This window comes from Ailuropoda melanoleuca, chromosome 11 (genome assembly GCF_002007445.2).
Source record: "Ailuropoda melanoleuca isolate Jingjing chromosome 11, ASM200744v2, whole genome shotgun sequence".
Taxonomy (NCBI): domain Eukaryota; kingdom Metazoa; phylum Chordata; class Mammalia; order Carnivora; family Ursidae; genus Ailuropoda; species Ailuropoda melanoleuca.
Window position 1 is genome coordinate 101,611,667 of NC_048228.1, and position 14,981 is coordinate 101,626,647.

Genomic DNA, 14,981 nt, shown 5'->3' on the forward strand with positions numbered 1-14,981 from the left:
CAATGTTCTTTGAATCGTTCTTTTTTCTTTTGGATCTTTTTGGATCTTTCTGAGCTTAAATACAACCAAAAGAAAATTCATCTTAAAACACAAACAGACAAAGTGAAACACAAGCTTCCTTGATCCCATATTTTCCTGCTACTATCTTATTTCGCTTATCCATTCTGGTAAAATGTCATGAAGTGTTGTCAACACATGGAATACACAGTCCTCACAGCCTACGTACTCTTTAGCCTGCCACAGCTTGGCTTCAGCTTCTACTCTTCCACTGAAAATGTTCTCCTCAAGGGGAAAATATTTCCCGTAGAGTGATTCACCATTACGTTGCGTTTGTCGAGGTGCCTTTGTACTGGAAGCATTTTCCATTCTGTATAGGTTTGTATTGGCTAGTCCATTCAGGAGGAAAACTGTTTTCTACTGGATGCTATGCATGTGATTTGGGTACATGCTCTTGTCTCAGATGGGCCACTAGTTAATGTTCTGTAATGTGAATCCATGGAAGTCTCATAATCTTGGTCAATGGGGAGGTAACTATGACTTCTTTGACACTCAACTGTGCTTTTTCTTAAAAAAAAAAAAAGAAGTTAAGCACATAAGTTATAACATTAGCACAAACAATATATTCAAAGTAGGACACCCAATTTAAAACAAAATATGCAGGAAAACATCCTTTTGTAGAATTATGATTTGTTTTCACAGATCCTTTAGCATTTCTCCATCACTGTTTAGTCTAGCTCAGATTTTCATTTTGACTTAATTAATTATTAACTATGAATGTTTCCTTCAACAATCACAAACTATTTATACTTCTTGGTGAAAGTTCCGCTTGGATATATAAACACGTGCCCCTTTATAGGGAAGATTGTTTTGAGTGTATAACAAAGGGTCGTGAGAAGAAATTGATGTGAACTCATCGAGTCGATCCTCTGGCTAATCTGAAGCCTGCGGACTGTAACCCTCCTTGGATCTACCAACCACAAGGGCTCTAACGGCTTTACTACAGCGTTAGAAGCAGAGGTCTTCTTTTTTGCCCCGACTCCTGGTATTAGTCATGTTTTTGGCTTTAAATTTAGTTCTCATTACAGTTATGGAGACAATGTATTTTGAAGATACAAATATCTCAATGGGACAGGGACAGTGCAATACCCCCACTATGGGAGCTTTCATCATTTTTTGATTTCCTCTGGATATTTGCCTCCGTAAGTCTAGATAATGTGCTTACCTATTCGTCAGTTTCAGGCTTTATTGGCCAATTTCCTATGATGGAAGACAAGACACTCTTCTCTTCCATGCCTTCTCTTGCTCAATAGGTACATTTCTAACCATAACCCATCTATAAATTTCCATTGTATTAGGTTGAACTCTACGACATTGCCATTGTTCTTGGTGAACAATGTTTGAATGTTGGTATTTTCATAACTTATAGTTGTGGCATGATTTGAGATAAAAGAAAATTCAGTGTTTATAATAGCTGAGCCATTTGGCAATTATAAATACTTTTCCTCTATCACAGTACATTTGTTTAATTGGTTGGTTGGATTTTTAAATATACTTTATTAATAAATCTTCCTCACACTCCCTCCCAATTTGCTGAATCTCCTCTCAACACAACCAAACAAGCGGAGCATTCCATTTTTATCATCTGAGAGACAACTTTGTTGGAGCCTTTTGGTTTACTTGAGTGGACTAGTTACTTTCTAGAACTGCCACTGGGACTCTCCTAAAGCATCGTTCTAGGAATACTCTTGTCTCCTGTACTAAAGTCTCGGTTTCCCATTTTCATGACTGCTGCATTTTTGGTCTACTCTCCTTGGTGGAGGCCTTGCTTTTCTAGATTTCTGAGAAAGGGAGGAAAGGAGGTAACTTTTTGGGGGATCTAACATGTCATTATTCTTTGTTCACACTGAATTAATATTTCATTGCCTAAGTTGGTCTATTAGTCATAGTTCTCTAGAGAAAGAGAACTAGTAGAATGTGTAGATAGATAGATAGACAGATAGATAATGGATAGATGGATGGATGGGTAGATAAATGGATGATAGATAAATGGATAGATAGATAATGGGTAGATGGATAGATGATAGATAGATAGATAGATAGATAGATAGATAGATAGATAGATAGATTTATTACAAGGAATTGCTCATGTAATTATGGAGGTTGGCAAGTTCCAAGATCTACAGAGTGAATAGGCAACTTGAAGACCAAGGAAAGCCAATGGTTTATTTCATCTGACTCCAAAGACCTGAGAACCAGGAGAGCCAGTGGTATAATTCCTATCTGAAGTTCAGCAGGCTCAAGACTCGAAGAGCTCATGTTTTAGTTTTAGTCTGAAGACAGCAAAAAAGCCAGTGCCCCAATTCATAGGCAGTCAAGCAGAAGAATTCTCCCTTACTCAGAGGAGGGTCAACCTTTTTGTTCTATTCAGGCCTTCAGCTGTTTAGCTGAGGTCCACCCACATTAAGAAAAACAATCTGCTTTACTCAGTCTACCAATTTGAATGTTAATCTCATCCAAAAACATCCTTGCAGAAATACTCAGAATAACTTAGAAATATTCAGAATAATAATATTGGGACACCCTACGATCCAGTCCAGCCTGTTGCCACATAATATTAACCATCACAGTTGAAAATTACCTTCCCTGAGCTATTTGAAGACATTTCTCTATTTCCTTCTATCTTCAAGAGTCCCTCTTAAGCAATATGATGCCTAATTCATTTTTGGATCGGTCTGAGGCATACGGCTGGGGTGCCTGACCCTGTTCCTCATGATCAGATGCCTGGAAATACCTGGGGTTTTGTAGGGGGGTCTCTAGTATGAGTATATTTAGATAATTTTTCTTCGGCTGATCAGTTTTCCTGAAGAGTACTCTTTTAGTGTCATGCCTGGAAATAAAGGTCTGGCTTCTAGAGACCTAAGAGCCTAGGAAAATAATTAGGGTGTAAACTTTCATGTAATCTCTTTGTTTTCAGAGCACCAAACCTAAACTTTGCTTGGTGTCCTCTGGTCCATATATCTTTTGTTTTATCTCCCCTAGAAAATAGACATGCATTACTTCCAGAGTTGGAAAGGTGAAGAGAATATGGAGATCCAATGGCTTTATGAAGAGATTTTCAACCTGACTACCATTTTAACTTCCGCATTTATGCCCATGTCCACGGGGTCCTAAAGATGCTAATTTCTGAACTTTATATAGATACAATGGTGCAAGTTGGCTAGCTCTCCTGTCTATGGTGTCTTCGAGGTCAGTTATGACTCATTCTTCCGTTTCCCGACTCCCAAAATTCTGTGACTCCTTTTTTCCCATAATTTTTTTTGAACTTGTTGTTCTAAACCTTAAAACATTTCTTTACCTTTCTTTTTTCTTTTAAGTGAGGTTTTCAGATGAAGTGATGTTAAATGTTTGTTCAGTCTGCAGTCTTCACCTGAAGACTAAGGCTTGCTTCTTACTCTCTGGGCAAAGTTTGGGAGTTGGGGGGTGAGGCGGAATTACACAATAGTGTGATGTTACTAAAATTCAGACTCATTGTCTTTCTCCTAATCCAAATGCATAATTTTTGCTTTTAGTCTTCTGACTAAATTGCTCAATCCTCTGAGCTGCACCTGAAAAATAAATTCCAGGTTTACTTATTAAATACTGAATTCTACAATATCACAAGAACTTTTATAAATAATCTAAAAATATTTCCTGAATATTCATCATATGCAAAACCTTGTTATCTAGCTATCGTCTCAAGCAATTTATGATTTGTTGTGAAAAATTGGTCAGTAAAATAAAAAGAAGTAATAAATCAAGATGATAATACAAGCAATTTTGTTAATTTCTACATTACTATCGATGTCCTCAGATGCAAACAAATGATTATTCATGTGACTATGTGATAACCTCCCGGATTCTGAGTCATTGGAACACATGATGGAAGTACACTTTATGATGATTAAATGCCTTACTTAGCATGTGTTTGTGATTTCTACCTCTTTGGAGGTTTTAAAATTAGAGCTGTGTCATCTCTCAGAATAAGTTAAGTGTGGCTCAATCCGGAAACGATGGGATTTTTACTGATCATTTTTATTATGACTAGGTTCTTTTACCTGTGACAAATGATCTTAATTCCCTAAACAGTGATTTTATGAAGGTAAACTAGTCTTTCTTGTTTAGGTAAACAGAGAATGGGGTCCAGGGCTCATGCACCGTAATCACCTGGCACCAGAACTCTCTATCTTGCCACTTCACTCTCCTTAGGATGGCCTCTTATTGTCCAAGATGGCAGCATGAGCTCCAGCCACCATTTCCTCTTTTCAATCAACAGAAAAGAAGAAGGGCAAACACAGGCCTGTGTCTTCCTCTTGGGGACACTTCCTGGAAGCTACATGCATCTCATTAGTTAAACTTTGGTCACATGGTCACACTTAGCTGCAAGGAGTGGTGGAAAACGTATCTATTCAAGGCCACCTTGGACTCAGTAATTATGGGGTTTTCTATTTCTAAGGAAGAAAGGAAGAAAGGTAGGATAGATAAAAGAGAGGAAGAGCAGGCTGCCTCACAGGGACACTAGACATTCAACCTGTGATTCTACACTGTTCGCAATCTGGAAAACACTGGGGTGACAAGAGGTGATGACAAGTGACCCTGGTGATGGGTGTCATGTCAATGGCAGGATTGACAATCAGTCATCTGTCCTATGGCTATTGCTGCTATGCTGGGATCCAGCTGGGAAGGAAATATTCTTAAAAATTATGTATTTTGACTGTAAAATATCTCAGAAACACAGAGAAGTCTGATGTCTATTATCTTTCCCTCAATTTTAACAGATTTTGTCAGATTTACTTCTGATATCTCTTGTCCCAACGGGAACAGAAGTACTACCACCTCTTCCATCTTTTCCTTTCTGAGTGTTGAATTTTTACCAGTAACGTGGGGTATTTGCATTGGAATAGAACAGATTCACTCATGTTCACGGCATCATGTAGGTGTCATGTGGTGATTGGCGTGTCTTGGCTAATAGGGATCTCAAAAGCACTATTTTCTCAGGTGTGATTACTGATCTTAACAAGACACAATCCAATTAATATTGCTTGTGTCTATTAAAAATATAAATCTCAGCTTAAATATCTACAATACTAGGGGTGCCTGGGTTGCTCAGTTGGTTAAGCATTTGCCTTTGGCTCAAGTCTTGATCCTGGGGTCCTGGGATGGAGTCCTGAGTCAGGCTTCCTGCTCAGCAGGGAGTCTGCTTCTCCCTTCCCCCACTCATACTCTGTCTCTCATGCTCTGTCTCTTGCAAATAAATAAAAGCTTAGGGGCGCCTGGGTGGCACAGCGGTTAAGCGTCTCCCTTTGGCTCAGGGCGTGATCCTGGCGTTATGGGATCGAGCCCCACATCAGGCTCCTCTGCTATGAACCTGCTTCTTCCTCTCCCACTCCCCCTGCTTGTGTTCCCTCTCTCGCTGGCTGTCTCTATCTCTGTCAAATAAATAAATAAAATCTTTAAAAAAAATAAAAGCTTAAAAAATTTATAATACTATTTGTACACATATTTGAAGGTTATGGCATATGATGTAATTTAAAGAGAAATGAACAACTATAATGAATATATGTACATACATATAGAGATGTATATTTATTAAGTGACCTACTTGACTACATTTTTTATTGTTATAAGTCACTTAACATTTGTACTTAACATTGTACTTAACATTTTCTATTCTATTTAAGAATAGTCCTTCAATGACAGATCTTATTGTTCTAAGTGATACAGCGACACCCACCTGTCCTACATGAGGTTCTCTGGAAGTCGACTCTGCCGCTGTGATTTGCCTGTGTGTGGTTTCTGGGGAGGGTTTGCAGTGGGGGAGGGGAACTGAATGGAAGAAGGTGGGCTGAGATATGGTTGCAGCAAAAACCTGAGTTAATCCCACAGGGGCTGGAGCTGGGCTGGCACTTTAGAGCTGTCCCTCCCCATCCACAGGCCAGTGATGGGACCAGAGCTGCATCTGAGGAAAAGCTGTGTCCTTGGGCAAGCATCTCTCTTCTACCCAAGGCTATGAGATCTCAGAGTCCAACCTGAAGGGGCATCTGGGGGGCACACTGCCCCCTCCACTTTGGGGAAGACACATCCCTAGTTCTTGTGCCTTAAGCAGTCGTGCCTTCTTCTATTTTACTGTATTTTTGGCCAATTCTAATTCATCCTACTGACTCCCTTCATTTTCATCCAACACGTAGTTGTCAGGGTTCAGTATAATATTCAAACTTCTTCGCAAAGAAATAGGATGAGGAATGTCAATTAAGAAAATAGATAAGGAGATGTGCCTGTGACTGAATTTTTAAAAAGTCGTTAAAAATTTTTCATAAAAAAATTATTTCTTTCTATGGAAAACACTTCCTTTCTGAAATCCCTGAAGCATCTTTAAGGAGATGAGTTTCTGAGACTCTGGTCATTGGAAAAAGCCTGCTTTTGGAATCAGGTGTACCTGAATTTGAACCCAGACAGTTAGTTACTTGCTGTGTGACTTTAGCAAGTCACGGAACCTCTCTGTGATTCCATTTTCTGAACAAAGCAAAGCCCTTCTTCCAAGGCGCCTTTGGACTCTGAGACTTCCCGACTTAGAAGGGCATGAAGCCAGCACTTCCAGGGGAGTGAAACTCGGAACTGTCATAGGCTTGTCCAATCTCCTGGCCGCCTGTCAACAGAATTAACTTATCACTGAAGGTTCCTTTGTGAGGCAACTCTCGTACCAGGAATGCCCCGGGAAGGCTGTTGAACATGACTTCACGCCCGGGCCTCCCTACTGTCAATCCCACCTTAAGAAAGTCTTAAGTTTTTGGCTCCACCTGCAGTGGGGAGCGCGGGAAAGATCCGGAGGGGAGCACAAGCAGGTGTCAGCAGCAGGAAGGGCAGCCTCAGAGCCTGGGTCCAGATCACATTTCAATCACTGGTGTTGGTATAATTAGATTGCTATTTGCCCAGCGCACACCCACCCTGCCGGCTCTAATGAGTAGCCCGCTTTCTCTATCCATGTGCGAACATAGGAGACTTTAATTAAGGTGGAGCAGCAGCCCACGGGGGAAGGTGTTGGAGTCCGTTCAGCATCTGAGCTCACTGAGCATGACTCATCCTTCGAGCTGGGGGCCTGCACTCTGAGACTTGTGTCCCTGCCCTCATGGCCCCTCACGCATAGATTCCCCTTTCTTTCTTCCCATTTCTAATTGAGGGAAGATATGCTTTATTTGAAGTGAGAATCCCCCCGTGTCCATGAATGTCCTCCACTCCTGCAAATTACCGCAAGGGGAATCATAACTCAAGTCGTGCAGACAGAAGGCAGTTTGGTGATCTCATAGAGGAGTCCGGCGGGTGAAGCGGGAGACAGGGGGATCGGGGGGACTTGGCTCAGTCTGAGCTACACGAGCTTTCTTCTTCCCTCTTTGAGCAAGAAAGAGCTGAGGCTGTGCTCTCTACCTCCTGGGGCTGCGAGTCAGGCGCAGGACCCAGAGATACGAAGGGGAGCTCAGCCCAAGGCAATCCAGGATCAATCAATCTGTCAACAAAACATACCAGGATATTTATGGAACTTCTGATATACGAGTGAGGGAAACCCAATGTGCATTATGATTAATTATTTTAAAATATTCCTTAAAACATTCAGAGGAAAAAAAAATACAAGAATCGGCTCCTTTAAAAACTGAACGGAAGTTTCTGGCATTGTTGAGAATGGAAAACTGGCTGGAAACCTGCTTAGTGTGTAGTGCGGTAAAGAGACTACTTAAGCATTGTTTTTTTATTTGTTTTTTCTTCCCATCCCCCCAAAGTAGCCTTTCTTTCTATTCATTCAAGTATTTATACACTGAGTAATGACTGGGTTAGGGGAAGAGCATCACCTGCACCCCTGGGATCCCTTACCCCTAGTCCTCGCTCTGCTTTGGGACCTTGCTTCTACCCCAAACCCCGCCTCAACAATTGTCCTGGCTTTGTACTGGAGAGACAAGAGAGGCTGGCAGGGGGGCATTTCTCATCCTGCAAACCATAGCCACCCATCCTTTTGTCCTTTGCGTCCTGGAATAAAAGAGTTCTTCCTCCCTTCCTTCACTCAGGGCTGGCGACAGACTTTGCAAGGCCCAGGGCAAAATGAAAACCCAGGCAGGGAAGTCAATCTCCCCCTCCTCCAATGGCCCACTGTATCAATTCACAGCAGCCAGATGACCCCCAGGGGATCGGAACCTCCATGGTGGACTCATTTAATACCTGATGGGGTGGGCGAGGGACCTTGCCTGTGTTGTCCACTGAGCAAGCCTGGCGTTGCCAGCCTGGGTCAGAGCTGGCCAAGCCCTGCCCAGCCCCAAGATGCTATGGGGCACACCCCTGCTGGGACAAGGGAGTGATGGCCAGCGTGGCTTTCCCTGCCCACACAACCTGCTCTCCGCCTTGTGTGGCAGGTGAACATGTTTTGGGGTGGGCGAGGGCACATGGGAGGCACCCGGGTCCCCAGCGGGCCTCTCTGAGTCCATCGCAGGCAGGTGAGATAGTTTGCAGAGGCTCCACGCCCCTCACACATGCTCCACTTGGAAAACAGAAAATCAAAGATAAAAGTATCAGGAATTTTAAGACAGCAACTGCAGAGCTTTACACCTGCTCACTGAGTTGGTCCTGACCCTACGTCTCCTCTGGGAACTACCCTCTCACCAATCCTCCACGAGGGTGCTAGGCCAGCGACGCCTCTTCTCCTGGACCGCACTCCATCCCTCGGCACTGACTTTTCACCCTTGGACTGTACGCTCAACTTCCACCTATTATTCTGATGCTTGTCCACCTTTTCTCCACATTTTTCTTTTGATCATCCTCTTTCCAAAGGCGGGCTTCTTGAAAGGGGTCAGCAGTCACTGGGTGTCTTTCATGCACCTTACTCGCCGGCGATGAGGCAAGCTCTTCCCTGCTCCACTGAAAGTCCCCTTGCAAAGGTCATTGTCAGACTCCTAACCACTCAACCCAGAGGTCAGATTTTCAGTTTTTACCTTCTCCCACTAAAGATGTGGTATTTGATAACATTGATGTTGCCCCCTCTTGGGACCCACTCCTCAGTGTATTCTCTCTCAGTCCTGGAGGTAAGAAGTCTCAAATCAAGGCGTTGGCAGGGCCAGGCCTCTCCACAAAGCCTCTGGGGGAACACCACACCTTGGCTCTTTCAGCTTCTGGTGGTCTCAGGCGTCCACGGGCTGTGGCGTCACCACTCCAATCTCTGCCTCTGTCTCCACCCAGCCAGCTTCCCTGCCTGGCCCTGTTTCTTTGTGTGGCAGTCTTTTTATAAGGACACCGGTCCCATTGGATAAGGCACCCACCCGACTCCAGTGTGACCTCATCTTAACTAATCACATGAGTAGGGACCCTATTTCTACATAAGGTCCCCTTCCGAGATGTCGAGAGCTTCAAGCTTCAACACTTCAAGCCCTAACATTTCATAAAAGTAAAATTATATTGATAAAAAATGCACACCATTGACTTTCTCGGCTTCAGGGTACTCATCTATATAATGGGTATGACAAAGAGCAAATCAGATAGTGAATACGGAAGCTATTATGGACTCAAGCACACCTACCAATTATGAGGGCTTATCGTGATTCTGAATACGATCCCCTCTCATTTTTTGTGACTGCTGGGTTGTGCATCCTCAGACACACTGGATTTTCCACTCTTGGTGTGAAAAGTACTAACTAGGTGTCGTAGCACACACCAGGGCTTTGCTTCTTCCAGAATGTCTTGGCAACCCATGTTTCTTAACTCTGTGTTCCTTCAGCCAGTGGGACCTGCAGGGCTGTGAAAAGGGGTGAGATTTTATGCCAAATGGAAGGGCATGTTGGAGGAACAGTGGGGAAGGCAAGCTTTAGGACCAGGGCTGTGGGGCTGGGGGGTTCACGAACCCATGGTGGCATGCTCCTTGCCTCCACTCACCTCCTGCTCTCTCAGCTGGAGCCACTTGACCAGTCAGTCCTTTTTTTGGTCCTTGTAACTGTCAGGCTTTTAGACAGTTGAATTTGAGGTGTTTCAGGAGCCTGAATCAAGCAAGCCTTCCTGACCTTGCCAGGAATAAGCCCTGTCTCATGGCTGTGACAATTACTTAGTCACCAGCCTCTTGTACCCAGAGCCGGTCACTATACCCCTTTCCAAAATTACTTTCCTATCGGCCTTGCTGGGGAGCCTGAACTCCACCATGATTCCTACTTGAGTTAAAGCATCGAACTGCCTTGTTAAGTAGCAAGCCAGAGGAAGACAAGCTTCACCAGCCACAGAGCCCACAGCTTGCTCAGTTCGGCTCGTGATCCGGCAGAGTCCATGTAGTACGGCAACATCCGTGCAAAGTGTCCCACGGAGCAATAATCAATATGGTCCTTGGCGGGGAGGCCGTCTGGTAGCCCACGGACTAGGCCAGGAAAACAGAGCTTCAGCTCCCGGTGGTATCACTAACTGATGACTTCAATCTGTATCTTCGTTTTCTTATCTATAGAACAGAGATCGTCCCACGTGAGTGAAGCTCAGCAAGCAGTGAGAAGGAATAAACGAGACTCAGTAGGCAAGGGGCTTGTAGAGTAGCTGGCATGTGCTGGGAACATGAACACCAAGTCCCACACTATGGAGCTGCGCGTGGAAAGCATGTAGGAGTCCTTTTAAATGGAACGAAGTGCAAGTAGACCCGTTGTTCTGCCCTTTTCCCCCCATCCCATCCCTTCATTCCTTTGGGCCATTGCTCTGCTGCTGGCCCTGCACCCGCATGGAAATCGGCTCACTAGTACAACCGGGTTTTTGGTTGGCTTATTACAAGGGAGACTTTTCTGTGGCCAGAGCTGCCCGGAGGTGGAGTGGAATGCTTCCCAAGATGCTCACTATTATAGGGGATGTGTGAGCAAGAGCCTGGATAACCACTTGGCAGGAATGTCCGTTTTTAATTATTTATTCGACAAATATTTACTGTACACTCACTATATACCAGGCATTGTATTAAGCACTGCAGAAACAAAAATAAATAAATCTTGTGGGTCTAAAACTTCAGCTGGAATTTTAGGCTGGCGTTACAGCTAACTACTAGGCACACATCGTGCTCTTCATTGGAGCTGTGCCTCTTTCCACCTTCAACTATGTTCATGGCCTCGTGCAGGCATCCCTCTGTCTAGAAAGTCTTATCCAAATTGCACCGGTTTGGGTTCAGTCCCTCTGTGTGTCTGGGTACCTGGCTTTATCATCGTATACCCCAATTCTTGATATTCTGTAGATTCTTTGAGGCTCATGGCGATAATATTTTATTAATCTTAGTATCTCCACAGTTAGCACAGTGCTTGGCATCAGGGAGATGTATAAATTGCATCTGTTGCTTCAGTGTGAAATAAGACTATACCTGCCCAGACAATGGGCACATTAGGGAGGTTATTTTTTCCCTTTAAGTAGTTTCTGAAATTATAAAATCAATACATGTTCCTTAGAGATTTGAAAAATCCAGCATCAAGAGAGGATTAAGAAAACAAAAATGTACTTGCTATCTAACCACCCAAACACATTGATAACACATCCTTCTGACTTTATATTTTTATAGTTTCTTGTAATAAACTTTAAAGACTGTTACATATTAGTTAATATTTTGTTATGTGCAGTAATAGAAAAACCTCCAAACATCAATAGGTTAACACAGTAAAATTTTATTTCTCCCTTATTTCTCCCAAATGGCTGTTTTTTTTTCTTATTTTTTTATAATAATTTTTATTATGTTATGTTAGTCACCATACGGTACGTCCCTAGTTTTTGATATAATGTTCCATGATTCATTACTTGCATATAACACCCAGTGCACCATGCAATACGTGCCCTCTTTAATATCCATCACCAGCCTATCCCAATCCCCCTCCCCCTCCCCTCTGAAGCCCTCAGTTTGTTTCCCAGAGTCCATAGCCTCTCATGGTTCATTTCCCCCTCTGTTTACCCCCCTTTATTCTTCCCTTTCTTTTCCTACCAATTTTCCTATTTCTTATGTTCCATAAATGAGTGAAACCATATGATAATTGTCTTTCTCTGCTTGACTTATTTCACTTAGCATAATCTCCTCCAGTCCCGTCCATGTTGCTGCAAATGTTGTGAAATCGTTCTTTTTGATGGCTGAGTAATATTCATCAAATGGCTGTTTCTGACTGGGGGCTATGTCTCCTCCCAGTGACGATGCAGAGGCCTGAGATCCTGCCATCTTGTGGCTCTGCCATCTTTGGCCTTGGGCTTCCAAAAATGTTGACTTAGGGAGAAAGGGCTGGAGGATCTTTAAGGGAACTTTTTATAGGAAGACCTGGAAGTAGCCACACCATTTTCTCTTGTAGTTCCTTATCTAAAACATCATTGTAATTTAGTATTATCTTAAGTATTATGCAATAACTTAGTAATGAGGTCACAACTAACTCCAAGAAAGGCTGAGCAATGTAGTATGGTTGTGAGCCCAGAAAAAAAAGGACAGGGGCTTAATGAACTTGCAACAGCCCTTCTACAAATTCAAATGCCTTTTTAAAAAAAATATGTATTTATTTATTTGAGAGAGAGAGAGTGTGCGCACATGAACAAGTAAGGGAGAGGGGAGAAGGACAGAAGGAGAGAGAGAATCTCCAGCAGACTCCCTGCTGAGCACAGAGCCTAACATGAAGCTCCATCTCAAAGACCCTGAGATCATGACCTGAGCTGAAATCAAGAGTCCAGCGCTCAACCAACTGAGCCACCCAGGCACCCCCCAAATGCCTTCCTAATACATATTTTATAGATTATATTTTCACTAAAAATGATCCTAATCCTTTCCCATATTACTACATAATCTTTTGAAACAGTGGATAAATATTATGTTCCTATGTTACAGATGAGGGTGGTGGAAGCGAATCCCGAGGCCCCGAGTCAATATACAGCAATGCTGGTCCTCAGCGCTCCTATCCAGATTTCTTTTAGAGTGCTCTGTAAGGACGTGCATCCAGATATGCAAGGGGAAGATGGCTAATAAAACCCTTGTCATTGGAAACTGGGAAGATAATCCTGCGAGCATCTCGAAGCTTGATTAAGAATGACCAGCGCTCAGATGTTTCATACCAGATACATACTTACGAGACAGAAAAAAAATAAACCCCAAACTCTCAACAAAATGTGGTATGGATGAGGCTTGGTGGGTTGGGAGTGTTTAGATTGCTCATCACTTAGAGTAAGTGGGTGGTTTGGCCCATGGCCACTGTTCTTTGAGTTAGCTTTGACCCTTGACAACTTAGTGGCGTGACTGGCTAGCGTGCAAGACCATTCAACCCATCTCGAGATTCCCAAGAGGAGAGAACTGGCCCCGCCTGTTTGTGAATAACAACGCTGATTCTTGGAAGCAAGAACATGTTTTGTTAGGCTGCTGATTTCTCTTTTCCATAATATCGCATTGAGGGTCATGGGTTCTTGAGGTGTGAAACTCACTGGGAAGATTCAGAATTCAGCTAATACCTATTTGCTGGATTCTGAGGCTATATAAGTCTTGTGGAAGCCAAGAATGTGTTTATCAACAGACGGAGCGAAGTTTCATTTCTCCTGTAAAATGACCCCTCGATGTGCTATATGTATATTGAGTGCCCTGCTGTGACTAAGAGCTATCTAAAAAAGAAAAAATATAGCCACCTCCTGAAGCATGTATAAATTGCTTTTTTAGACCCTATAAAATTTTAGCTAGCACCAAACATAGAACTTCATTCATCATCCTGCAAGTGAGGACTGCCAAGGGAAGCCGGCTCTTCCTGAGCCGAAAGTGGCAGCACTCCAGGATTGGCAGGAACCAAATGAATCATTTCCTGCTTTTAGTTTTAGATAAATAATCAGAAAAGATTGTCTAGATTATGATCCAAAAGCCATTTTTCATAGCTCTGAGGATCCAGAATGCTTAACTTCATGTGGAAGCCCCATTTTCTAATGATTTTATTGCACAGTATGGAAGAGAAGGAAGACAAACCCACCGAGGCCAGCTACACTTCTAATGCAGTGAAGACTTACGACCTCACTGTGGTGAGTATATTCGGCCTATCTTTTTATTTCCGTATTTTGATGCTTTGCTCTCTGGGCCCTTGCTGACACTGGAAAGACTGTCCCTCTCAGGGTTAACTAATTCCTAGAGACAGTAAATAGCTCAGCCGGGAGTGTGCTTCCATACGGAGACTGGTCCATCTAGAGCTCAGGCCCCTAACCACCTCCTCTGTCTGGCTCTCACACTCTGGGCCACCATCGCCCTCCCCTAATCCTCCCGAGGTCACGTATCAGAGAGTTAGGGGCAGTGCTTGTGCTCCAGAGCCCCCTGCAGTGATTCAAACTAGCCAACCCTCAGTCTGCTAACTCTCCTTACCTGGTCTTTCCTGTGGAAACCACAGCAGAGGCTTCTTGCCATGTTTTCCTGCTCCCTCTGCCTCTCTGCCCACCCTGTGCAACACCCCCCCCATGCCATTGCCTGCCCCCACCTCTTTGGATCTGTTACTCTGACAAATTCTCTTTTCAGTGGCAGTTGTCTCCATATCTGTTGGCCTGGCCATACCTGGCCATATTCTTATAACGACGAAAACTACATTTTAAGACAGTGAAGTGAAAAAGAAAGACAGAGAAAGAAAATAAGAGTCAAGGGCTGGGGTTCCAGTCCTGATTCTGTCAACTCCTTTCCTGGGAATCTGGGACAAATCTAATTTCTCTAGGCCTCAATTTCTTGTCCTTAAAATGAGGAGGCTTGTCCTTAAAATGAGGAAGAGGATGTCTCCAGACGAACCCTGAAATTTCTTCGGATGTTCAAATTCTAGGAGTTTATTTCTTCAGCATGTGATAGGCTATTTTTTATACAGACTTCCGAATGATGTGATTTCTTCATCAGGCATTTGCTGAGTACCTGTTATTTGAGGAGCACTGAGCACTGAACTAGGGACTAGAGGTCCAAAGATGGGTAAGGAAAATTTCTGGGTTTCAATGCATAG

At 43.3% G+C, this 14,981-nt stretch overlaps 1 long non-coding RNA gene across 1 annotated transcript in view; it reads left to right on the plus strand.

Moving 5' to 3' along the window:
• The first annotated feature begins 13,879 nt into the window (after positions 1–13,879).
• LOC109489590 overlaps positions 13,880–14,981 on the plus strand; it is a 42,044-nt gene continuing 40,942 nt past the window's right edge. The window contains exon 1 of the long non-coding RNA XR_002142620.2: positions 13,880–14,034. This is a non-coding gene — a long non-coding RNA (uncharacterized LOC109489590). The remainder of the gene's footprint in view (positions 14,035–14,981) is intronic.